The sequence below is a fragment of the Arachis ipaensis genome, chromosome B5 (genome assembly GCF_059453495.1).
Source record: "Arachis ipaensis isolate K30076 ecotype BB chromosome B5, ASM5945349v1, whole genome shotgun sequence".
NCBI lineage: Eukaryota > Viridiplantae > Streptophyta > Magnoliopsida > Fabales > Fabaceae > Arachis > Arachis ipaensis.
Window position 1 is genome coordinate 37,585,943 of NC_142440.1, and position 25,792 is coordinate 37,611,734.

The 25,792-nt window shown below is 40.4% G+C and overlaps 1 non-coding gene across 1 annotated transcript; it reads right to left on the reverse strand.

Moving 5' to 3' along the window:
- Window positions 1-1,635: 1,635 nt before the first annotated feature.
- LOC148563879 (small nucleolar RNA R71) lies at window positions 1,636-1,739 on the reverse strand. The gene has a single exon (XR_015884991.1). It is a non-coding gene; the product is annotated as a small nucleolar RNA R71 (small nucleolar RNA).
- Between the last annotated feature and the right edge of the window lie 24,053 nt (window positions 1,740-25,792).

The window sequence follows — 25,792 nt, forward strand, 5'->3', positions numbered from 1 at the left end:
TCTTGAGATTCAAAGTGTTTTTGCATATTTTTCTTTTGTTTGATCTAAAATTTTTATGTTATGTGTCATTTTGTTGTTTTTCTCTTTCTTCATTAATTCAAAAAAATAAAAAATAATATTTTTTCTTTATTTTACTCATAAATTTCAAAATTTTGGGTTGACTTAGTTAAAAATTTTTAAAATTTAGTTGTTTCTTATTAGTCAAGTCAAAATTTCAATTTAAAAACTTTATCTTTTCAAATCTTTTTCAAAATCAAATCTTTTCCATTTTTCTTTTGATATTTTCGAATTCTTTCTTAAAATATTTTAAAATATTTTTCATTTTTCTTTCATGTTTTTCGAAAATTCTTCAAAATAAATTTTCAAATTTTTTTCTTATTTTTATTTCATATTTTCGAAATTATTGCTAACATTTAATATTTTGATTCAAAAATTTTAAGTTTGTTACTTTCTTTTTAAGAAAGGTTCAATCTTTAAATTCTAGAATCATATCTTTTAGTTTTTTGTTAGTCAAGTAATCAAATTTAATTTTAAAAATCAAATCTTTTTCAAAATAAATGTCAATCATATCTTTTTCAAAACTTTTTCAAATCTGTTTCAAAATAAGTGTCAATCATATCTTTTCAAAACTTAATTCCAAATATTTTTCAATTAACTACTTAACTTTTTTTTTTATTTTAAATTTCTTATCTTTTTCAAAATCATCTAACTACTTTTCTCTCTCTAATTTTTGAAAACTACTAATAACTTTTTCAAAAATTCTTTTTAATTAACTAATTGTTTTAAATTCAATTTTTATTTTATTTCTTTTAATATTTTCGAATACTAACCAACAATTAAAATAAAAACAAAAATATTTTTTATTTTTCTTAATTAATATTCGAATTCACTTTCTCTCTCCTCTCTTTCTATTTATCTTATTTAATTACTAACACTTCTCTTCTTCTTAAAATTCGAACCCTCCCCTCTCTCTGTGTTCGAATTTTTCTTATCCTCTCTCTACCTCATTCTTCTATTCTTCTACTCACATAAAGGAATCTCTATACTGTGATATAGAGGATTCCTCTTCTTTTCTGTTCTCTTCTTTTTCATATGAGCAGGAACAAGGATAAAGACATTCTTGTTGAAGCTGATCCTGAACCTGAAAGGACTCTGAAGAGGAAGCTAAGAGAAGCTAAAGCACAACTCTCTGGAGAAGACCTTACAGAAATTTTTGAAAAAGAAAAAGACATGGCAGCCGAAAATAATAATAATGGTGGAGATGCAAGAAAGATGCTTGGTGACTTTACTGCACCAAATTCCGACTTCTATGGAAGAAGCATCTCAATTCCTACAATTGGAGCAAACAACTTTGAGTTTCAGCCTCAATTAGTTTCTCTAATGCACCAGAATTGCAAATTTTATGGACTTCCATTGGAATATCCTCATCAGTTCTTAGCTGAGTTTTTGCAAATCTGTGAGACTGTTAAGACCAATGGGGTTAATCCCGAGGTCTACAGACTTATGCTTTTCTCTTTTGCTGTAAGAGACAGAGCTAGGACATGGTTGGACTCACAACCTAAAGAAAGCCTGAACTCTTGGGAAAAGTTGGTCAATACTTTCTTGGCCAAATTCTTTCCACCTCAAAAGTTGAGCAAGCTTAGAGTGGAAGTCCAAACCTTCAGACAGAAGGAAGGAGAATCCCTCTATGAAGCTTGGGAAAGATACAAGAAATTGATCAGAATGTGTCCTTCTGACATACTTTCAGAATGGAGCATCTTATGTATATTCTATGATGGTCTGTCTGAATTGTCCAAGATGTCATTGGATCACTCTGCTGGTGGATCTCTTCATCTGAAGAAAATGCCTAAAGAAGCCCAGGAACTCATTGAAATGGTTACAAATAACCAGTTCATATACACTTCTGAAAGAAATCCTGTGAATAATGGGATGACTTAGAAGAAAGGAGTTCTGGAGATTGATACTCTGAATGCCATATTGGCTCAGAATAAAATATTGACTCAGCAAGTCAATATGATTTCTCAGAGTCTGATTGGAATGCAAGCTGCATTCGGCAGTACCAAAGAAGCCTCCTCTGAGGGAGAAGCTTGTGACCCTAAGAATCCGGGAATGGAAGAAGTGAATTACATGGGAGAATCCTATGGAAACACTTACAATACTTCATGGAGGAATCATCCTAATCTCTCATGGAAAGATCGACAGAAGCCTCAACAAGGCTTCAATAATAATAATGGTGGGAGAAATAGGTTTGGAAATAGCAAGCCTTTTCCATCATCTTCTCAGCAACAGATAGAGAATTCAAGGCAGAGCCTCTCTGACTTAGCAACCATAGTCTCTGATCTAACTAAGACCACTCACAGTTTCATGATTGAAACAAGGTCCTCCATTAAAAATCTGGAGGCACAAGTAGGTCAGCTGAGTAAAAGAGTTACTGAAACTCCTCCTAGTACTCTCCCAAGCAATACAGAAGAGAATTCAAAAACAGAGTGCAAGGCCATAACTATATCCAAAGTGGCCGAACCTGGAGAGAGTAAAAAGGCAGTGATTTCTAGTGAGGAAGACCTCAATGGACGTCCACTTACCACTAAGGAGTTCCCTCATGAGAAACCAAAGGAATCTAAGGCTCATATAGAGACCATAGAGATTCCACTGAACTTACTATTGCCATTCATGAGCTCTGATGAGTATTCTTCCTCTGAAGAGGATGAAGATATTATTGAAGAGCAAGTTGCTCTGTATCTAGGAGCAATTATGAAGCTAAATGCCAAGCTATTTGGTAATGAGACTTGGGAGGATGAACCTCCATTGCTCATCAATGAACTAAATGCTTGGGCTCAACTGAAATTACCTCAGAAGAAACCGGATCCCGGAAAGTTCTTACTACCTTGTACCATAGGCACCATGACCTTTGAGAAGGCTCTGTGTGACCTGGGGTCAGGGATAAATCTCATGCCACTCTCTGTAATGGAGAAACTAGGGATCTTTGAGGTACAAGCTGCAAGATTCTCACTAGAATTGGCAAACAAATCAAGGAAACAGGCTTATGGACTTGTAGAGGATGTCTTAGTGAAGGTTGAAGGCCTTTACATCCCTGCTGATTTCATAATCCTAGACACTGGGAAGGATGAGGATGAATCTATTATCCTTGGAAGACCCTTCCTAGCCACAGCAAAAGCTGTGATTGATGTGGGCAGAGGAGAGTTAGTCCTTCAATTGAATGAGGACTACCTTGTGTTTAAGGCTCAAGGATCTTCTTCTGCAACCATGGAGAGGAAGCATGAAAAGCTTCTCTCAATACAGAGTTAAACAGATCCCCCACACTCAACTTCTAAGTTTGGTGTTGGGAGGCCACCATTAAGCTCTAAATCTCTGTGAGGCTCTCCAAGAGCTCACTGTCAATCTATTGACATTAAAGAAACGCTTATTGGAAGGCAACCCAATGTTATTTAATTATATTTATTTGTTTTCCATTGTCATTTTATGTTTTCTTTAGGTAGATGATCATGTGGAGTCACAAAAACAACTGCAGAATTAAAGCAAAAATGAAAAACAACATCAAAAATAGCACACCCTAGAGAATAGGCTTACTAGCGTTTAAACACCAGTAAGGATAGCAGAATGGGCGTTTAACGGCCAGTCTAGCAGCATTGTGGGCGTTAAACACCAGAATTGGCAGGCAGACTGGCGTTTAACACCAGAAAGGGGTGTCTGGTGTCTGACCGGCGTTAAACGCTAGAATTGGCATACAGACTGGCGTTTAACGCCATAAAAGGGTGTCTGATGGGCGTTAAACGCCAGAAAGGGGCATCAGCCTGGCGTTTAACGCCAGAAAAGGTAGCAGAGCTGGCGTTAAACACCAGAATTGGCACACAGTGGGCGTTTAAACACCAGAATGGTGTAGGGACCCAAATTCCTTGACACCTCAGGATCTGTGGATCCCACAGGATCCCCACCTACCCCACCTCTCCTTCTCTCATCTTCATATCTTTCCATAACACTCTTCTCCAAACACCATTCACCTATCAAATCCTACCCTCTTCTCCATACTCTCTTCACCACTCACATCCATCCATCATAAAACCCCTCCTACCTCACCATTCAAATTCAAACCATTTTCCTCCCAAACCCAACCCCCTCTTACACGAATTCCCTCTCCCTCTTACCCTATAAATACCCCTCCTTACCACCCTCATTTTCACACATCATACACATTTATCCCCCTTGGCCGAACCCAACATACCCATCCATCTCCTCCATTTCTTCTTCTTCTTCTCCTCCTTTCTTTCTTCTTTTGCTCGAGGACGAGCAAATATTTTAAGTTTGGTGTGGAAAAAGCTCTGCTTTTTATTTTTCCATAACCATTAATGGCACCTAAGGCCGGAGAAACCTTTAGAAAGAGGAAAGGGAATGCAATTGCTTCCACCTCCAAGTCATGGGAGATGGAGATATTCATCTCAAAGGTCCATCAAGACCACTTCTATGAAGTTGTGGCCAAGAAAAAGGTGATCCCCAAGGTCCCCTTCATGCTCAAAAAGAGTGAATATCCGGAGATCCAACGTGGGATTCGAAGAAGAGGTTAGGAAACTCTCACCAACCCCATCCAACAAGTCAAGATCTTAATGGTTCAAGAGTTCTATGCTAATGCATGGATCACTAAGAACCATGATCAAAGTGTGAACCCGAACCTAAAGAATTGGCTCACAATGGTTCAGGGGAAATACTTGGATTTCAGTCCAAAAACTGTAAGGTTGCCATTCAACTTGCCAATAATGACGGGAGATTCTCATCCTTTCATTAGAAGAGTCAACTTTGATCAAAGGTTGGACCAAGTCCTCATGGACATCTGTGTGGAAGGAGCATAATGGAAGAGAGACTCAAGAGGCAAGCCGGTTCAATTGAGAAGGCCTGACCTCAAACCCGTGGCTAGGGGATAGTTGGAGTTCATCCAACGCTCTATCATTCCTACTAGCAACCGGTCTGAAGTTACTGTAGACTGGGCTATCATGATCCATAGTATCATGATTGGAGAGGAAGTAGAAGTTCATGAGATCATATCTCTAGAACTATACAAGGTGGCTGACAAGCCCTCCACTTTGGCAAGGTTAGCCTTCCCTTTCCTCATCTCATCTGTCACCTATGCAATTCAGTTGGAGTTGTCATAGAGGAAGACACCCTCATTGAAGAGGACAAGCCCATCACTAAGAAGAGGATGGAGCAAACAAGAGAGCCCACTCATGGACCTCAACAAGAGCATGAGGAAATTCCTCATCAAGAAATCCCTGAGATGCCTCAAAGGATGCATTTCCCTCCACACAACTATTGGGAGCAACTCAACACCTCTTTAGGAGATTTGAGTTCTAACATGGAGCAACTAAGAATGGAGCACCAAGAGCACTCCATTATCCTCAATGAGATCAGAGAGGACCAAAAGGCCATGAGAGAGGAGCAACAAAGGCAAGGAAGAGACATAGAGGAGCTCAAACACTCCATAGGATCTTCAAGAGGAAAAACTAGCCGCCGTCACTAAGGTGGACCCGTTCTTTGACTTTCTTGTTCTTATTTTTCTGTTTTTCGGTTTTGATGCTTTATGTTTTATCTATGTTTGTATCTTTATTACATGATCATTAGTGTCTAGTGTCTATGTCTTAAATCTATGAATGATTCCATGAATCCATCACCTTTCTTAAATTAAAAATATTTTTATTTGCAAAAGAACAAGAAGTACATAATTTCGAAAATTATCTTGAAGTTAGCTTAATTATTTTGATGTGGTGGCAATACTTTTTGTTTTCTGAATGAATGCTTGAACAGTGCATATTTTTTATAGTGAAGTTTATGAATGTTAAAATTGTTGGCTCTTGAAAGAATAATGAAAAAAGAGAAATGTTATTGACCATCTGAAAAATCATAAAAGTGATTCTTGAAGCAAGAAAAAGCAGTGAAAAGCAAAAGCTTGCAAAAAAATGGCGAATATATATATATATATAAAGAAAAAGAAAAAGCAAGCAGAAAAAGCCAATAGCTCTTTAAACCAAAAGGCAAGAGCAAAAAGCTAATAACCCTTTAAACTAAAAGGCAAGGGTAAAAAGGATCCAAGGCTTTGAGCATTAATGGATAGGAGGGCCTAAAGGAATAAAATCCTGGCCTAAGAGGCTAAACTAAGCTGTCCCTAACCATGTGCTTGTGGCGTGAAGGTGTCAAGTAAAAAGCTTGAGACTGAGCGGTTAAAGTCGTGGTCCAAAGCAAAAAAAAAAAAAGATGTACTTAAGAGCTCTGGACACCTCTAGCTGGGGACTCTAGCAAAGCTGAGTCACAATCTGAAAAGGTTCACCCAGTTATGTGTCTGTGGCATTTATGTATCCGGTGGTAATACTGGAAAACAAAACACTTAGGGTCACGGCCAAGACTCATAAAGTAACTGTGTTCAAGAATCAACATACTGAACTAGGAGAATCAATAACACTATCTGAATTCTGAGTTCTTATGGATGCCAATCATTCTGAACTTCAAAGGATAAAGTGAGATGCCAAAACTATTCAGAAGCAAAAAGCTACTAGTCCCGCTTATCTAATTGAAACTAATCTTCATTGATATTTTGAGATCTATTGTATATTCTCTTCTTTTTATCCTATTTTGTTTTTAGTTGCTTGGGGACCAGCAACAATTTAAGTTTGGTGTTGTGATGAGTGGATAATTTATACCCTTTTTGGCATTGTGTTTATATAGTTTTTAGTATATTTTAGTTAGTTTTTATTATATTTTTATTAGTTTTTATTCAAAAATCACATTTCTGGACTTTACTATGAGCTTGTATGTTTTTCTGTGATTTCAGGTATTTTCTGGCTGAAATTGAGGGGCCTGAGCAAAAATCTGATTCAGAGGCTGAAAAAGGACTGTAGATGCTGTTGGATTTTGACCCTCCTGCACTTGAAATGAATTGTCTGGAGCTACAGAAGCCCAATTGGGCCACTCTCAATTGCGTTGGAAAGTAGACATCTTGGGCTTTCCAGTAATAAATAATAGTCCATACTTTGCTCGAGATTTGATGGCTCAAACTGGTGTTCAAACGCCAACCAGAGATTTCTTGTGTAAAACGCCAGAAATGGCACCAAAACTGGCGTAAAACGCCCAAACTGGCACCCAAGCTGGCGTTTAACTCTAAGGATGGCCTATGCACGTGAAAGCATCAATGCTCAGCCCAAGCACACACCAAGTGGGCCCCGGAAGTGGATTTCTACACTATCTGCACTTAGTTACTCAATTTCTGTAAACCCTAGTAACTAGTTTAGTATAAATAGACTTTTATGCTATCATAGACTATTGGAACCTCGTTTGGAGGCTGGCCTCACGGCCATGCCTAGACCTTTCTCTCTTATGTATTTTCTACGGTGGAGTTTCTACACCCCATAGATTAAGGTGTGGAGCTCTGCTGTTCTTCATGAATTAATGCAAGTACTATTGTTTTTCTTTCAATTCACGCCTACTTCTTCTCCAAGATATACTCTTGTACTTAATTCAGTTAAGTCAGAATGAAGGGGTGACCCGTGACAATCACCCACTATCTTCGTTACTCGCTTAGCCAAGATCCGCGTGCCTGACAACCACAAGCGGTCTATATGATGTTCAACGTAGTCATTGAACGACAGCCGGAGTATATTCTCTTGGGTCTCTAATTCACAGTTCGCATCGTCTTTCCTGACAACAGAGCATCCGAATCTGAGATTAGAACCTTCGTGGTAGAGGCTAGAACCAATTGGCAGCATTCTTGAGATCCAGAAAGTCTAAACCTTGTCTGTGGTATTCCGAGTAGGATTTGGGAAGGGATGACTGTTATGAGCTTCAAAATTGCGAATGTTGGGCGCAGTGACAGTGTGCAAAAGGATAGAGAGATCCTATTCTGACGCTAGCGGAAACCGACAGATGATTAGCCGTGCGGTAGCTGTACATGGTATTTTTCATCCGAGACGAGAAATCCGACAGTTTATTAGCCGTACAGAGATCGTACCTGGTATTTTTCATCCAAGAGGATCATACAACTTGCCATGGAAGGGAGCACGCATGATTGGAAGAAGGCAATAGGAAAGCAAAGGTTCAGAAGCAAGAAAGCATCTCCAAACGCTTATCTGAAATTCCCACCAATGAATTACATAAGTACCTTTATCTTATTTTATGTTTTATTTATCTTTTAATTATCAAAATTTCATAACCATTTGAATCCGCCTGACTAAGATTTACAAAAATGACCATAGCTTGCTTCAAGCCGACAATCTCAGTGGGATCGACCCTTACTCACGTAAGGTATTACTTGGACGACCCAGTGCACTTGCTGGTTAGTTGTGCGGAGTTGTGAAAAGTGTGAATCACGATTTCCCACACCAGTAGGTACCCAAATTCCCAATATTTTGTTTTTAAAACACTGTGTACTTTCATCAATGTAAGTTCCCACAGTTCCCCACACTTAATTGATACACAATTTCTAACTTAAGCTAACCAAAGATTCATTTGGGATAATTACTCATCTTTCTGCTTAAGGCTAGTGATGTGGTAAAATATAGAACAAATGGGGATTAACAGGCTCAAGGTGGCTAACAAAGGTGATTGAAAGGGTAGGCTATTTGGGATAAGTGAGCTACAACAAATGATGGCCTCAATAATATGCAAGCATGTAAATATACTAAACAATGGACATATAGAATGGAACAAAGCAAATATTGCAGTCATAGAGAAGAAAACACACAAGAATAAAATATTATGGTTAAATAATATAACCATGTTGTTAAGCTCAAGTCTCACAGGTTGTGTGTTCTTAGCTATAATTCATGTTCCAAATACAACTTCAAACGAGTTTAACAAAAATTTTCAATTTGAATTAGTGAAATGCTATAAAAGGGTCTTAAAAAGAAACTCATCACTTTAACCAAGCAAAACATACATGCAAACGATTATGATCATGAAATTTATCCTATCTAATAAAGAAAAAACTAAAATGTTGGTATTAAGAGCTAGAGAAATTACCTCCGAAAGTCAGGGACTGACCTCCCCACACTTAAAGCTTGGCACCGTCCTCGGTGCCATCAGTCAGGAACAAAGGGGGGCTAGTAACAGCATCTCCACAGTCGGGGTTGTCATGGCTCCCGATGCTGGTAGGTAAGGTGGAGTTCGGAGTGTCTGGGTCTTCCTCAGGTGGGTGGTTGCCAACAATCAGCTCCTTGAGGTATGTAAATCGGCGCTTGTTACGGCGCTCCATTCGCTTTGCCTGCCGGTCTAGCCGGTCCAACCTCTCAAGAATCTGAAGGAACATCTGATGGGTAGATGGTGCTTGTTGGTGTAGAAGATGGTGGAATGAAGGAGGGGGAGGATCCAAAGATGGATCTGCAGGCCGACTTACAGAAGGAACTGGCGGCCTGATGTACTTCCCATTTGGGACATACTGATCGGCTATGGGGATCATGACCTTTGTGTCGCCTGTCCGAGAGGACACACCTGCTGCAGAGACTAAATCGGAAACTAAGGCGGGAAAAGGTAGGTTACCCGCTATCTGTACGTGTCCCATGGCAGCCTGGATGTGTCGGGGCAGGTTGAGGGGTTGCTTTGTCAGGATGCACCAGATGAGGACAGCCATGTCTGCTGTGAAGGTCGACTCGTGAGTGCTCGGAAAGACATAGTAGGACATGATTTGTGCCCACACGTGAGTCTCCAGGGTGAGTGACTGGGCTGAGATGTTCTTAGGTCGAGTCCTATACTGTCCGTAGATCCACTGGCTGCCAGGTTGTGCTATAACACCAAGGACGTTATTCCGGTTGAACTGGTATGTCTGGCACTTGAGAGAGGCCTCTTGGTAGGCATCCCATCCCTCTGGACTAGGTGGAAGGTCCAATGCTCTCTGTATGGCACTCTCGGAGACAGAAACTTGCTGATGACTAACATAGACAGTCTGCAGAGTAGGCGAGTGGAAGTTTGAATAGAACTCAATGACCCATGATAAGTTGGCCTCTCACGGCTGTCTCCTCAAAACTCCCCACTGTCTCCTCTCTATGTGGGGCTCCACAAAATCAATAATGTGTGTTGGGACAATGAGTAGACGCTCATTGTTGTAGTTCCTCTCAACTAGGATGGGGAACATCTGTTCGCAATAACACTTAGCAAACCATGTAGAGTCTCGGGCGGGAAAGGCTTTCTCTGATTCATCAACTTTAAAGATCCTCTTCACCTGCTTTGTTGGTGGCTTGACACTGGTAGATGGAAGTACCTTTGCCAGTGTTCTCTTGGTTCCTCTCCTTGCTGGGGTCTTGTCAGGGGCCTTCTCTTTTCCTTTCTTGGTACCCATGTCTAAAGAAGAAAGGAAAGGAAGAATATTAAATATAGATACTAAGATCGAAAGGAAGAAAATTTCAAGTGATAATGAATGCCAAATGAAGGATGTTAGCCCAACAACATGGTAGCTACAACATGTATGTAAGACAACAATAAAGATCAAAAAGGCAATTCATAAACTTAGATGCAAAATGGTAAAAGCATGCAAGTAATAGGCATGAGAAGCATGAGTCAAGTATCAAGTAATAAGTGTGCCAAATAAAAGAGCATATGTAATGATGACAATTGTGAATAATGATCTCAAATACATGTGGAATCCAAGTGTTGTGAAAAAAGAGGCATATATAAAAGAAAATAGGATTCCAAGTGCCATAAAAGCTTTTTCACAAACACGTGGTGTGCAAGGGATAATAAGAATGAAAATAATGTAATCCAAATGTATAAGAGAGCCCAAACTAAAGTATCAATTGTCAAATCACTCCTCATAATGTTCACAAGCTTCATTAAAGTAAGTGAGACCCATATAAAATTCCAACATCAACATGAAAAATGCATGGAAGAAGAAAAAAAAAGAAATCATGAATGTAAAAGAAAAAGAAGAAGGAAACATAAAGTAAGATAATAATGAAATAAAAGTAAAATAGGAAGAAGAGAAGAACCTTGAAGAAGAAGATGAAGAAGGAAGGAAGAAACTGATAGAAAGTAAGAAAGAATAAGGAAAAAGAAAGAAAGAAGAAGGAAAAGATAATTAGGATTGAGAAGAATTAGGATTGGAGGGGTGGAAGATGTGAAATTAGGCGCTGAGGTGTTTAAGTTGTGCGTCGCATGCGACGCGTACGCGTGCTTCACGCGTACGCGTGGATCGCGTTTTTGTCAATTGACGCGTGCGCGTCAGGGACGCGTACGCGTGACTTGAATTGTGCAATTGGCGCGGAAGCAGCCTCGCGCATGCACGACTCTCTGTTCAATACGCATCATTGCCAAAATTTGAGGCGACGCGTGCGCGTCATGGATGGCAAAACGACGCGTACGCGTGATAAGATTTGTGCGCCTAGCACCGTTCCAGCCCCACACCATCACAACTCTCTGCCAAAAACCTCTTTTACGCCGATTTCATCATCCACGTGTGCGCGTGCTTGACGCGTACGCGTGGTGTGCCAAAATTTCGATTGACGCGTACGCGTCAGGGACGCTACACGTGAGTCGATTTGTGCGTACTGCACTCTTCCTGTGCCACTCTCGCGTAACTCACTATTCAATCCTTTTTTTGCACGCACGCACATATAACGCGTACGCGTCAGTGACGCTTACGCGTCGTGTTCCATTTTTTTTATTATGCAGAATGCAGTATGCAGCTAATTCATGCAAGTATGAGGAATGGATACTGGGAAAAATAAAACAAAATAAAATAAAATAAGGTTAAGAAGAAAACTGAAAGATCATACCATGGTGGGTTGTCTCCCACCTAGCACTTTTCTTTAACGTCCTTAAGTTGGACGGTCCAGTAGCTCAGTCTTCTGCTGTTGGTGGATCCTCCAAGAGGAAGATCTCCAGCTCCTTGTTTTTCTTCATCTTCTCACCATGGTATAACTTCAAGCGATGTCCATTGACCTTGATGAATTTGGAGTTTGAAGGATGACTCAGGTGATAGACTCCGTATGGCTCTGCCTTCTCTACTCTGTAGGGACCTTCCCATCAGGATCTCAGCTTGCCTAGCATGAGCCTCAGTCTGGAGTTGTAAAGGAGAACCAACTCCCCAGGCCTAAACTCTCTCCTTTTGATGTGCTTGTCATGCACAGCCTTTATATTCTCTTTGTATAGCCTGGAGTTATCGTATGCTTCTAGTCGAAGAGTCTCCAGCTCTGCTAGTTGCATCTTCCGTTCAGCATCGGCCCTCTCGAATCCCATGTTGATCTCTCTTACCACCCAGAATGCTTTGTGTTCTATCTCTACTGGGAGGTGACATACCTTTCCATAAACTAGGCGGAAGGGGCTCATCCCTATAGGTGTTTTATATGCTGTCCAATATGCCCAAAGCGCATATTATAGCCTGGTGCTCCAGTCCTTCCTATGAGGCTTGACTATCTTCTCCAGGATACGCTTTATCTCTCTGTTAGACACCTCCGCTTGGCCATTAGTCTGCGGATGGTAGGCTGTTGCTACCTTGTGAATTACGCCATGCTTCTTCAGTAGAACGGTTAGTCTCCTGTTACAGAAATGGGTGCCTTGATCACTCATAATTGCTCCTGGTGATCCAAAGCAACAGATAATATGGTTTCTAACAAAAAAGACAACAGTGTTAGCATCATCAGTACGGGTAGGAATTGCTTCCACCCATTTAGAAACATAATCTACAGCTAACAATATATATACGAAACCACTCAAGTTTGGAAACAGACACATGAAGTCAATGCCCCAAACATAAAAAATTTCATAGAATAGCATAATTTGCTGGGGCATCTCATCCCTCTTGGATATATTACCAAACCTCTGGCATGGGGAATAAGATTTATAGAAGGCAGTAGCATCTTTAAAAAGAGTAGGCCACCAGAATCCACAGTCTAGAATTTTTCTAGCTGTCCTTTGAGGACCAAAACAGCCACCACTCTCAGATGAGTGGCAGGCCTCTAAAATGGACTGGAATTTTGATTGAGGCACACACCTTCTAAATATCTGGTCAGCACCATTGAAGAGAGAACTTTTGCGTGGTCTAGAAATTTGCAGATAAATCCTCGTTGCAGGTATAGCTTCTAAACCAACAAAAGTCCTTTCTTACAAACGTTTTGGTTGTCACAAGTAACAAACCCCTAAATAAATTGATAACCGAAGTTTTTAAACATCGGGTCGTCTTCTCAAGGAACTGCAGGGAGGTATGTTCTTACTATTGGTTATGAAGATTGTAAATTGGGGGTTTTGAAAGTAAGGAACAAGTAATTTGAATGACAAGTAAAATAAATAAATAACTGTAAAACACACTTTTGGCAAGGTATGAGAAATTGGAAGTCCTATCCTAGTTATCTTTATCAATGGTGACGAGAATTGAGTCTTACTCCCACTTAGTTAGCCTTTACTAAAGCAAGGGAAGATCAAGTAGATTAATTAGTCTGATCTTCAGGTTCTAGTCAATTCCTGAGAAAGGACTGGAATTATTAAAGTTCAATTCAATTAGCAAAGATAACAATTATCGATCACGTTGAGTTTGATAACTCCTGAGTTACTGATTTCTTAACTAAGACTAAAAGGGGAAAAGTAAATTTACTCTAATAAAAATATCATCAGGTTGGAAGTAACAGTAACATAAACAAAAGAGAGAAATCATAAACTGAAATACCTCAAATAACATTAATTAAGAGAATTATCTGTAACATAGAAAAGTTCATAAATTAAATTGAGAAGATAATAAAAAGGAAAGTTGAACCTGATAAAAAGGGACAATCATGAAAGCAAGAAAAATCCTAAATCCAAATCCTAAGAGAGAGAGGAGAGAACCTCTCTCTAAAAACTAAATCTAAATCATCAAAAGTAAATAATTGGAGACTCTCCCTTTTGAATGGATGCATTCCCCCACTTTATAACCTCTAATCTGTGCTTTCTGTACTTGGATCTGGGCCAAAAAGGGCTTCAAAAATCGCTGGGAGCGTTTTCTGTAATTTCTGGTGCGTGGCCTCTGTCACGCGTCCGCGTGGGTCACGCGGTCGCATCATCTGGATTTTTTCTTATTACGCGTTCGCTTCGGTCATACGTCCGCGTCATCTGCGTTCTGCTCAAGGCGCGCGTTCGCGTCATTCACACATTCGCGTCGCTGCCAGTTTCTTCAAAAACTCCCTTTTATGCTTTCCTTCCATTTTTGTATGTTTCCTTTCCATCCTTTAAGTCATTCCTGCCTTAGAAGATCTGAAACTACTCAACACACAAATCACGGCATCGAATGGTAATAAAGGGTAATTAAAATAATTATTCTTAAAGCATAGGAAACATATTTTTCACATATCTCACATAATAAGGAAGGGAAAGTAAAACCATGCAATTAACATGAATAAGTGAGTGAAGGATTGAATAAATCACTTAAATTAGGCACAAAATATATCATAAAATATGGGTTTATCAACCTCCCCACACTTAAACAATAGCATGTCCTCATGCTAAATCCAAGATAAAGAGTAAGGTTAAAGTTAAAGTGGTGGAATCTCATGCCATGCAATCTATTTTAAATGCAACTACCTAAATGAATCATGCAATTCTAATTGTCATTCACTTGTATATAAAACTTTCATGTAGTTGAACTAATTCACATTCTCAAGGAGTCATGTATGCATAGCCAAACCTTAGATAATGTTAAAGCACTTTTACAATTGAGATGGGAAAGAAAAATAATTTATAAACTTGCATGACAATTAATAATTTAAGCAGAGATATATGTTGATGAGCTATTGAACCCTCACTGGATTTTGTGTTTACTCTCTAGTCACTCAGTGTTTATTGGGTTAATCACTCCATTCTTTTTTTTATCCTTACTTTGTATAACTTTGTTCTTCATCTAACCAATCAACAATTATAGAATACAGACATACAAAAAATCATGAGGTCTTTATTTAAGGTTGTAATGGGGCCAAGGTAAAGGTAAGGGTGTATGTATAAGGCTAAGTGAGCTAATAAGTGTATCCTTGATTAGTCTAAGATCTCACCTAACATACATATTTATAAAGCAAAGCTTCTTTACCTATTTACCCAATTTTTTTTTCACTTTGTATTGCAAGCTCATATATTAACTTTAACTTTTGTCCCATGTGCATTGATTTTTTTTTTTTTTTTTTGCAATTGGAGAATTTTTGTATCCCCTTTATTTAAATAGAAATTTTTTTTAGTGCACATGGTAATTCAATTGTTTTGATTTCACATGAGCATGCTTCCCAAAACTTTTATTTTGAAATGTCTTTATTCTTTTTAACTTTCTACCTTTGTTTTTATCATCCATGTTCCCATAAGGTTCTCCACACTTAAACAATACACAATTTCTATCTTAAGCTAACATGAATAATGTGGTTTATAGAACAAGAGGGGATTAAAAGCTCAAGGGGGCTAACAAGGATGATGTAAAAGGTAGGCTAATTTGGGATAAGTGAGCTAGAATCAAACAATGGCCTCAATCACTTTCTTGGTATGTATCTATATTCTATAATTGGACATATAAATTAAAACAAAGTAAAGAACATCAGAATAAAAAAGAAGGGCAAAACACACAGGAATAAAATATTATGGTTTGAATAATGTAACCATACAATTAAGCTCAAAACTCACAGGCTTTGTATTCTCTAGCTCAAAAAATCATATCTCAGTTATATATGTCATGCAAGTAAAAATTAAGAGTTCCCATTATTCTCAATGTAAATCTTAGGGTGGCTTTAAAGTTTTAGTGTTTCTCCTTGATGAAATGTTGTTAACTAACTAACATGTAATGCTATATATACAAGGTGTGTGGATTGTTTATGTTAAAGTCTCTAGTTTACTTCCTTTTTTATTTTCAATTTAAACCAAACTATCATATACTAAAAGGGTAAACTATACTAATTAATCCACATATTCTATAACTAATAAGTTAGAATTACAACTAAACTAACTGACTAAAATATAAACTAAAGTGCAACATGCAGAAATAGAGTAGAAATACATGAAAAGAGCAATATATAAGTACTAAGAAATAAAAATAAAGATAAAAATACAGAAAAATAACAAAATAAAATAAAAAGAGTCTGTAGTGGTTCACCAAGAAAAATACGCCAGAGATGGCAACTTCTCCACACTTAAAATAAAGCATCATCCTCGATGCTCACTCAAGCAGGATGTGAAAGAGTGTCATCACTGCAAGGATGGGTGGCTGGAGTCTTTGTGATAGTGGTCTGAGGATCTGCCTGCTGCAGAGGAGGTGCTGACTATATAGGAACCTCTGGGTCTGCAGCCTGAATCTGATGCGGCTCCTCCTGCTGTGATGCAGCCTGCTCCGGGCTTGCCTGCTCAGCCTCTCTCTGTGGATGGGTCTCATGATCATCCGCCTCCTCCTCAGATGGCTCTGATGGTATGTCAGGATCAGAAGGGATGTCGCCGCCAGATCGTATCAGCAGCTTTAGGTGCTCATAGCGTTGCTTGCTGCGACGCTCAGATCTCTCATATCGGCACCGGTTGTGGCACTCTATCTGGTCTAGCTGCTGAAATAGGCCGTGCATGAGGTGATAAACTGGCTCTGAGGCAGGTGGAGGTGCAGTGGTGGTAGCTGGGGTAGCAGTAGATGAAGAGGGGCCAGCTGAAGGCGTGGTTGTCTCATCAGGGGCAGTGAGGAATGGAGGTCTGTAGCCCAAAGCCAGAAAGTTCCTGCTGTGAGGGATAAACTTCTTGCATTCTGTAGAAGGGGGCTTCTCATCAGCATCCTCCCAAGGCACGTCAGCTCGACGGCCGAGCTAGGTAATTAGATATGGAAAGGGGAGAGTGCCTTTGACGTGGACCCTGGCCATGTAGTACCGGATGAATCGTGGCAGGTACAGGTCCTTACCCTCCATCACATACTAGAGGAGGGTGATCATAGCGGCAGGTAGCTCCGTCTCATGAGCACTCGGCATAAAAAAGTTGCTCAGAATCTGGTGCTAGATCCGAGCCTCATCATTTAAGTATATCCGCTTGATTCCCTTAGGCATGGTGGTGTTCTGACCCATGACCCATGGGACAGTCGGGTCAAGGGCTATTCTTGCCTTGACCGCATCCCAGTCAAACCTCATAAAGCACATGTCCTCCTCAGCCTTTTGGTAACCATCAAGCTGATCGGATTTAGGCTGAAACTGCAAAATATCCTCAATGGCCTCTTCAATGACCAGTATCTACTTCCCTCTTAGGTTCACTGCATCTAGGGAAGTTTTGAAGTAATTGTAGTAAAACTCTCTTACCCAAGAAGCATTGACCTCTGTCAGGTTTCTCTCCAGGAAGAACCAGCCTCTTTATTTGATTTGATCGGCGGTGTATTGCTGGAGTTCTTCCAGAATTTTCAGAGTCCGCTCCAGGTACAGGTTCCTAGAGGTTGCAAACACCGGATACTTCAGCTCGCAGTATCTGTTTGCAAACTTAATGGGATCAGTGGCAGGGAGTAGCTGGTCAGCCTTCTCCTACGGGGTAAAGTGTTTCTCCCCTCCAGGAGTCATCATGCATGATGTCCAGGATGGACATAGAGGATTCTCCTCTTTTCTGTTTGCCAGTTGTTGCCTTTCCTTTTCCTTTTCTTTGGGTGTCAGACATCCTGAAAAACAGAAATCTAGGATATAATAAAAACAGGAAAACAAGTAGGCAAATAACAAAAGAAGCACATAGTGGCAAGGGAGCAGTAGAATAATGAAATGAGTTGAAGAATTGTGCATATTGGATTGGTTCGGAATTAAAAAGCTGAGATGAGAAATTTCAATCCAAAATGTAATATAAATAGAATTCATGTTAATTAGGAAAAACCATAAACATGCCTTGAGTTAAAAAGTAAAAGTAAAGAGTGAGTCAAAAAGCAGAGGGGGTTGTTAGAAAGTTAAAAATGGTGTTAAATTGAAAAAGAGGTTAGAAATAAAAAATCAATGAGTTAGTAAAAAGAAAGTCAGACTAAGTGGCAAGATGATTGGTTTCTAAGTAACAAGAATTTCACAATTTGAAGCAACACACAACTCATATTCAAGCAAGGAAATCAAGTTGTTGATGATTCATATAGATATATCAATAACAAAAATTTGAAATCAAATCATCAATAATGTGATTTATTAATCGGGGAAACAAAAGGAATAGGACTGCTGGCCCGTGCATTCAGGAATTAGTTTGGTGAAAGCTAAGGAAAGCAAAATTGAAAATGCCAAAACTAATACATGAATGAGAATCAAAATAATTTACAGAAAATTGGGCAGCATTCTGGCTGAAATTGGATGTTCTCGAAAAATAAACAGCAAGCAGAATAGTTCATATAAATTATAATAAACTGCAAATAGATATAAATAATATGAACATGAAAGAGCAGTCGCAATAGCAACATGAACAGTAAGAATATCATATGAACAATACTTAGATCACAGCAACAGCAGAATTGCAGAAATTAAAAAACAAGTAGCAAGAACAGCGCAATTAATCAGGCCTAGATCCACTAACCACATCCTAGGCTACCTAACCACCTAGAATCCACTACAACATGCATATCTAACTAGCCTAATTTTGACATAAACGGAAAAATATGCAATTAACTACGAATTGAAAGAGTGGCGTTTGGCGGAACCTGGTAGGCGTATGAATGAAAGTAGGGCAGAGAGATGGTAGGGGGCTGGTTGTGATGGTGGCTGACGCGGCGGTTGAGGGGCGGGTGGCGCGGCGGTGGTGGCTGTTCGGAGGCAGGGGGTTTTCGGGTAGGGGTAATGGGAGGGGTAGGTGTTAAGAGGGAAGGAAGGGAAGGGGTGAGGGAGTTAGTGGTGGGTTACGCGGCGGTGATGGTGGCGCGGTGGAGGTGGTGGTTGCGGAGGGGGCAGCAGTGGTGGAGGGAAGAAGAGAAGAGAAGGAGAAGAAAGAGAGGGAAGGAAGAAGGGGGGTGGCGTCACGGTCGTGGCTGGGTGGTCGACGGTGGTGCGGCCGGTGGTGGTGGTTGTGGGTGGCGAGGGGTGGAGAGGGGGGTTGCAGAGAAGAGGAAGAAGAAAAAGGTTGGGGGCGCGACAGGGTAGGGTTTCGCGTCACTGGAGGGGTTAATGAATTTGAATCCACGCGATCGCGTGGCTGGGGTGGAATGGGGTTGATGCGATCGCGTGAGTGATGCGACCGCATGGAATGGAAAAAGGATGAATGACGCGGTTGCGTGGGGCATGCGGCCGCATTGCCAGAAATTGTGCGAAACGCACAATTCCAGCGTCGTTTTGGAGCAACTTTCTGTCTCCACTGGGGTGCCATGATATCCGCGCGACGCGGACGCATCGCTCACGCTATCGCGTGGGATGGGTGTTGTGCAAGTGACGCGATCGCGTTAGGGACGCGACCGCGTGGGTCGTTTTGTGCGAAACGCACAATAGCCGCACGATTCCAGCCCAACTTTCTGGGCATTGGATCTTTACGCCGATTTCCAGATCACGCGGCCGCGTGAATGACGCGGACGCGTGGGAGGTGGTTTTCGCAACTGACGCGATCGCATGAGCAATGCGGTCGCGTCGCACGCCCTTTTTTTATATATATACAATTATGCAATTATACAGTATGCAATGCTAATGAATAATATTCAGGTTCAATTGAAAAAAAGAATAAAAATAAAAAACACGAAATAAAACTAAAAAAGAAACGACCATACCATGGTGGGTTGTCTCCCACCTAGCACTTTTAGTTAAAGTCCTTAAGTTGGACATTGGATGAGCTTCCTGTTATGGTGGCTTATGCTTAAACTCATCCAGAAATTTCCACCAATGTTTGGAATGCCAACAGCCTCCGAGGTCCCAAACTAGGCATGTAAAGCTTCTGAGCAGCTTCAAACAGATTCTCAGGCTCCCGGGGTGACGAATGTCAGAATAGATTCCGGGATCCCAAACTTTGCTTTTAAATCCGCCTTCGTCTTGATCTATATTTTTCCATCAGGGCGGTTTAGAAATTAGATTCTCACCAAGATAACCAAACATTTTCCGAGATCCATTCGATTGAACATGATGCCAATCCGTGCACTTCAAGTTAAAGTGTGGAACCTTATTGAACCTTGTGCACCAGCTCTGAGTGCGAGCCATTTCCCTCTTACTCTTAAAGCCGCAGAGAGCTCTAAGCTGGCCATCTGTTTCAAGCAAACCATATTCAAGTGGAAAAGTAAAGATAAAGGTTAAGGATTGTACCCACTTGAAGCTTGTATTAGGTGGTAATGGCCTTGGGGTAGGTGTGTCCAGTGGTTCTGTAAGTTCTACTCCTTTGTGCTCTTCTGTGAATTTCTCCACTTCTTTGTAGAATTCTTCAAATGCAATATCGTCCTGATCAAAGTCTTCTATGTCTTCCTCATCACTCAAGTCATAAGCTGGAGGTTGAGAGAAATCTACCTCCGCATCTTCTTCGTATTCACTTGGATAAGGTTCTTCAATCTCAGAGAATTCACTTGCGGATGCAAGTTCATTACTAGGAGATCTTGGCTTGTGACTATCATCATCAAGGAGATTTGCTTCTTGGATTATTCCGTCTAGTTCTTCATAAAAGACTTGCCTTGGGGGTTGTGCACTATCCTCCTTAGCATCAATTGTAGCGTCCTTGACAAAATTTTCCACAACTCTGGATTCCCATGGAAGTTCAGCGTCTCCTAAGTCTTCAACCAACTCTTCTTCATTTATAATGACAGCTTCCTCTACTTGTTCCAGTACGAAGTCACGCTCTGTTTTGTCCACTGGAGTTTCTAGTATCTCCTTCATGCTACGCTCTTCATTAGATTGTCCACATGGGGTTGTGGGAGGTCTTTGAATACCCGAATGTCTAGAAGATAATTGACTTATTGCTTGCTCCAGTCGATGAAGGGTTGTTTGAAGTTGATCTACTGTTTTCTTGAGGCGAGCCTGTGATTCTGGAGGTGATGGATTTGGACATGGTACGTAGGGAAGTGGTGGTGTTTGGGAGTAATCGGATTGGGATTGGGGTAAATAAGGATCATATGGTGGTGAACGGTGAAAAGAAACTTGTGAGTGTGGTGGTTCAAAGCTACGTTGAGAGGGTGGTCTATAAGCATAGGGTGGGGCTTGTTGGTAGTTACAGGGTGGTCCACCATATCTATCAGCTTGGTATGCATTGTAGAATGGTCTTTATCCATGATATCTTGGAGGGTGTTGTTGCCTAAAGGGTTGATCAAATCCTCTTGGCTCCATCCATCTTTGATTTCTCTGACCTTGATGCATATTCCTGTTATAGCCTTCACTCCTTTCAACAATATTAGAACCAAACTCAAAGCGAGAGGGGTGAGAATTCATAGTAGCTAATAAAAATTAAAAAGCAAAAATAAAATAAATAAACAGGCAAAATAAAATATTTACAATAACCAATAATAAGGCACACGTTTGCAAATCCCCGGCAACGGCGCCATTTTGAAGAGAGAACTTTTGCGTGGTCTAGAAATTCGCAGATAAATCCTCGTTGCAGGTATAGCTTCTAAACCAACAAAAGTCCTTTCTTACAAACGTTTTGGTTGTCACAAGTAACAAACCCCTAAATAAATTGATAATCGAAGTATTTAAACCTCGGGTCATCTTCTCAAGGAACTGCAGGGAGGTATGTTCTTACTATTGGTTATGAAGATTGTAAATTAAGGGTTTTGAAAGTAAGGAACAAGTAATTTGAATGACAAGTAAAATAAATAAATAAATAACTGTAAAACACACTTTTGGCAAGGTATGAGAAATTGGAAGTCCTATCCTAGTTATCTTTATCAATGGTGATGAAAATTGAGTCTTACTCCCACTTAGTTAGCCTTTACTAAAGCAAGGGAAGATCAAGTGTATTAATTAGTCTGATCTTCAGGTTCTAGTCAATTCCTGAGAAAGGACTGGAATTATTGAAGTTCAATTCAATTAGCAAAGATAACAATTATCGATCACGTTGAGTTTGATAACTCCTGAGTTACTGATTTCTTAACCAAGACCAAAAGGGAAAAAGTAAATCTACTTGAATAAAAATATCTTCACGTTGGAAGTAACAGTAACATAAACAAAAGAGAGCAATCATAAACCGAAATACCTCAAATAACATTAATTAAGAGAATTATCTATAACATAGAAAAGTTCATAAATTAAATTGAGAAGATAATAAAAAGGAAAGTTGAACCTGATAAAAAGGGACAATCATGAAAGCAAGAAAAATCCTAAATCCTAATACTAAGAGAGAGAGGAGAGAACCTCTCTCTAAAAACTACATCTAAATCATCAAAAGTAAATAATTGGAGACTCTCCCTTTTGAATGGATGCATTCCCCCACTTTATAACCTCTAATCTGTGCTTTCTGTACTTGGATCTGGGCCAAAAAGGGCTTCAGAAATCGCTGGGAGCGTTTTCTGTAATTTCTGGTGCGTGGCCTCTGTCACGCATCCGCGTGGGTCACGCGGTCACGTCATCTGGAGTTTTCCTTATCACGCGTTCGCTTCGGTCATGCGTCCGCATCATCTGCGTTCTGCTCAAGGCGCGCATTCACGTCTCTCTCTCTTCGCGCTGGGCATGCGGCCGCGTCATCCACGCGTTCGCGTCGCTGCCAGTTTCTTCAAAAACTCCATTTTGTGCTTTCCTTTCATTTTTGTATGTTTCCTTTCCATTCTTTAAGTCATTCCTACCTTAGAAGATCTGAAACTACTCAACACACAAATTACGGCATCGAATGGTAATAAAGGGTAATTAAAATAATTATTCTTAAAGCATAGGAAATATGTTTTTCACATATCTCACATAATAAGGAAGGGAAAGTAAAACCATGCAATTAACATGAATAAGTGAGTGAAGGATTGAATAAATCACTTAAATTAGGCACAAAATATATCATAAAATATGGGTTTATCAACCATACCTCCACAAATAGGGATCATCCCATATATAATATTTGGACTCGCTTTTCAGCTTGTCCCTTTGATGCTTAGTAAAATTGGGAGGGAAGGTATGACTAACTAGATAATTAGCTACACGTGCATACCAAGGAACTACTTCAGATACTGCATGCAAGCTATCAAATGGAAAAGCATCATTGATAGGAGTGGAGTCATCCTTAATATGCTCAAGGCGACTCAAGTGGTCCGCCACTAAATTCTAAGAACTACTCCTATCCTTAATTTCTAAATCAAATTCTTGCAGTAGTAGTATCCAACGTATTAACCTTGGTTTGGACTCTTTTTTAGCTAATAAATACTTTAGAGCTGCATGGTCTGAGTACACTACCACCTTAGTACCAAGTAAGTAGGCTCGAAATTTATCCAGAGCAAAAATAATAGCCAGAAGCTCTTTCTCAGTGGTAGTTTAATTGGACTGAGCAGCGTCTAATGTCCTTGAAGCATATGCAATTACAAAAGGGTCCTTACCTGCGCGCTGGGCTAGCGCCGCTCCTACAGCATGGTTGGAGGCATCACACATAATCTCAAAGGGCTGGCTCCAGTCTGGTCCTCTCACAATTGGAGCTTGAGTCAAGGCGATCTTCAGCTTATCAAACGCCTCCATACAGTCCTCACTCAGCTCAAATTCAACATCCTTTTGCAGCAGTCTGGATAAGGGCAATGCTACCTTACTGAAGTCCTTGATGAATCGCCGGTAGAAACCTGCATGGCCAAGGAACGAACGAACTTCCCTCACGGAGGAGGGGTAAGGTAGACCAAAAATGACATTTACCTTTGCTGGATCTACGGAGATACCAGTATGAAAAACAACGTGTCCTAGAACAATATCTTGTTTGACCATAAAATGACACTTTTCAAAATTTAAAACAAGGTTTGAACTAACACACCTGTCTAATACTCTAGATAAGCTATCCAAGCAAAGGCTAAAGAAATCACCGTATACGCTAAAATCATCCATAAAAACCTCCATACAGCTCTCAAGAAGATCAGAGAAAAGACTCATCATGCACCTTTGGAATGTGGCGGGTGCATTGCACAAGCCAAAAGGCATTCTCTTGTAAGCATAAGTTCCAAAGGGACATGTAAAAAGTGGTCTTTTCCTAATCTTCAAGAGCTATATGGATCTGGAAATAGCCTGTGTAACCATCTAAAAAGCAATAATGTGATTTACCTGACAGGCGATCCAGCATTTGATCAATGAATGGCAGGGGGTAGTGATCCTTACGAGTGGCCTGGTTGAGGCGCCTATAATCAATGCAAACCCTCCAGGAATTTTGCACTCTAGTTGCTATGAGCTCTCCATGCTCATCCTTCACTGTAGTGACCCCAGACTTCTTGGGCACCACTTGTACTGGACTGACCCACTCACTGTCTAAAATGGGGTAGATGATATCTGTCTCAAGCAATCTGGTCACTTCCTTCTTAACAACCTCCAAGATGGTGGGATTCAGTCTTCTTTGGGGTTGACGGAAAGGCCTTGCTCCCTCTTCTAAAAATATTCTGTGCTCACGAACTTGAGGGCTGATGCCTACTATATCCGCCAAGCTTCACCCAATGGCCTTCTTGTGTCTTCTCAGCATATTAAGCAACTGCTCCTCTTGTTGGGAAGTGAGTTCCCCTTGCAATGATGACTAGGAGCTTCTGATTATCCTCAAGGTAAGCATACTTGAGGTGGGGTGGAAGGGGTTTTAACTCCAATTTCTGCTCCTGACCGGGCACTGGATCTTCTAGAGCTAGTGATAATGGCAAGGTGTCCTCATTGTGTTCAGAGGGTCTCTCCACACTTGGACCATGCTCCATGTGTATCTCTTCTATTTCTTCCTGGTGGACTGCAGCTACAGTCTCATCAATGATGTCGCACTGGAAGACGGAATGATCTTCCGGAGGATGTTTCATAGCTTCATTCAGATTGAAGCTCACTGCTCGGCCGTCTATCTCAAAAGAATAGGTTCCTGAAAAGGCATCCAACTTGAACTTCGAAGTCTTCAGGAATGGTCTTCCAAGCAGGATGGAAGACGGTTTTCCTGAGTCATTTTGGGGCATCTCCAAGATATAGAAGTCAATGGGAAATGTGAGCCCCTTGATGCTCACCAGCACGTTCTCAGCAATTCCAACCACTGTAATAATGCTTTTATCTGCTAACACAAAACGAGCTGCTGACCTTTTTAAGGGAGGGAGCCTCAAAGCATCATATATAGACAAAGGCATAATACTCACGCACGCTCCTAAATCACACATGCAATCAGAAAATATTACACCCCCAATGGTACAGTTAACCATGCATGGTCCTGGGTCACAACATTTTTCAGGTATATCCCCATTAAAGCAGATATGGAACTACCTAAAGGAATAGTTTCTAATTCATTAATCTTATCCTTATGCATGCATAAATCCGTTAGAAATTTCACATATTTAGGTACTTGCTGAATAACATCAAAAAGGGATACAGTTACCTCAACCTTTTTGAAGATTTCTACCATTTTGGGATCAAGTTCCATCTGCTTTCTGGACTTCTTTGCAAGGTGTGGAAATGGGATAGGAATGGCGTCTCTTGCAGCTTCAGCTTCCTTTGGTTCTACATTCTTTGGTTAAGCTGCTTCTTCTTCAACCATGCCTTGCACTTCATGTTCCTCTTCAGCATCCTCTGCGTCAATCATGTCCTCATGTGGGGCGTGCTCTTGTGGGCTTGGCTCCTCCTGATTCCTCTCTTGCAGTGTGGTTCCGGACCTCAAAGTGATGGCATTGATGCCACCTTTGGGGTTGGGTAAGGGTTGAGAAAGAATTCTACTGGAGCTTGAAGGCTGGTTGTTGGAGTTATTCATTGATCCAATCTGTGAGACAAGAGCTTGTACAGCAGAGGTCAGACCGTTTAAGGTGGAGCTAAGCGAGCTC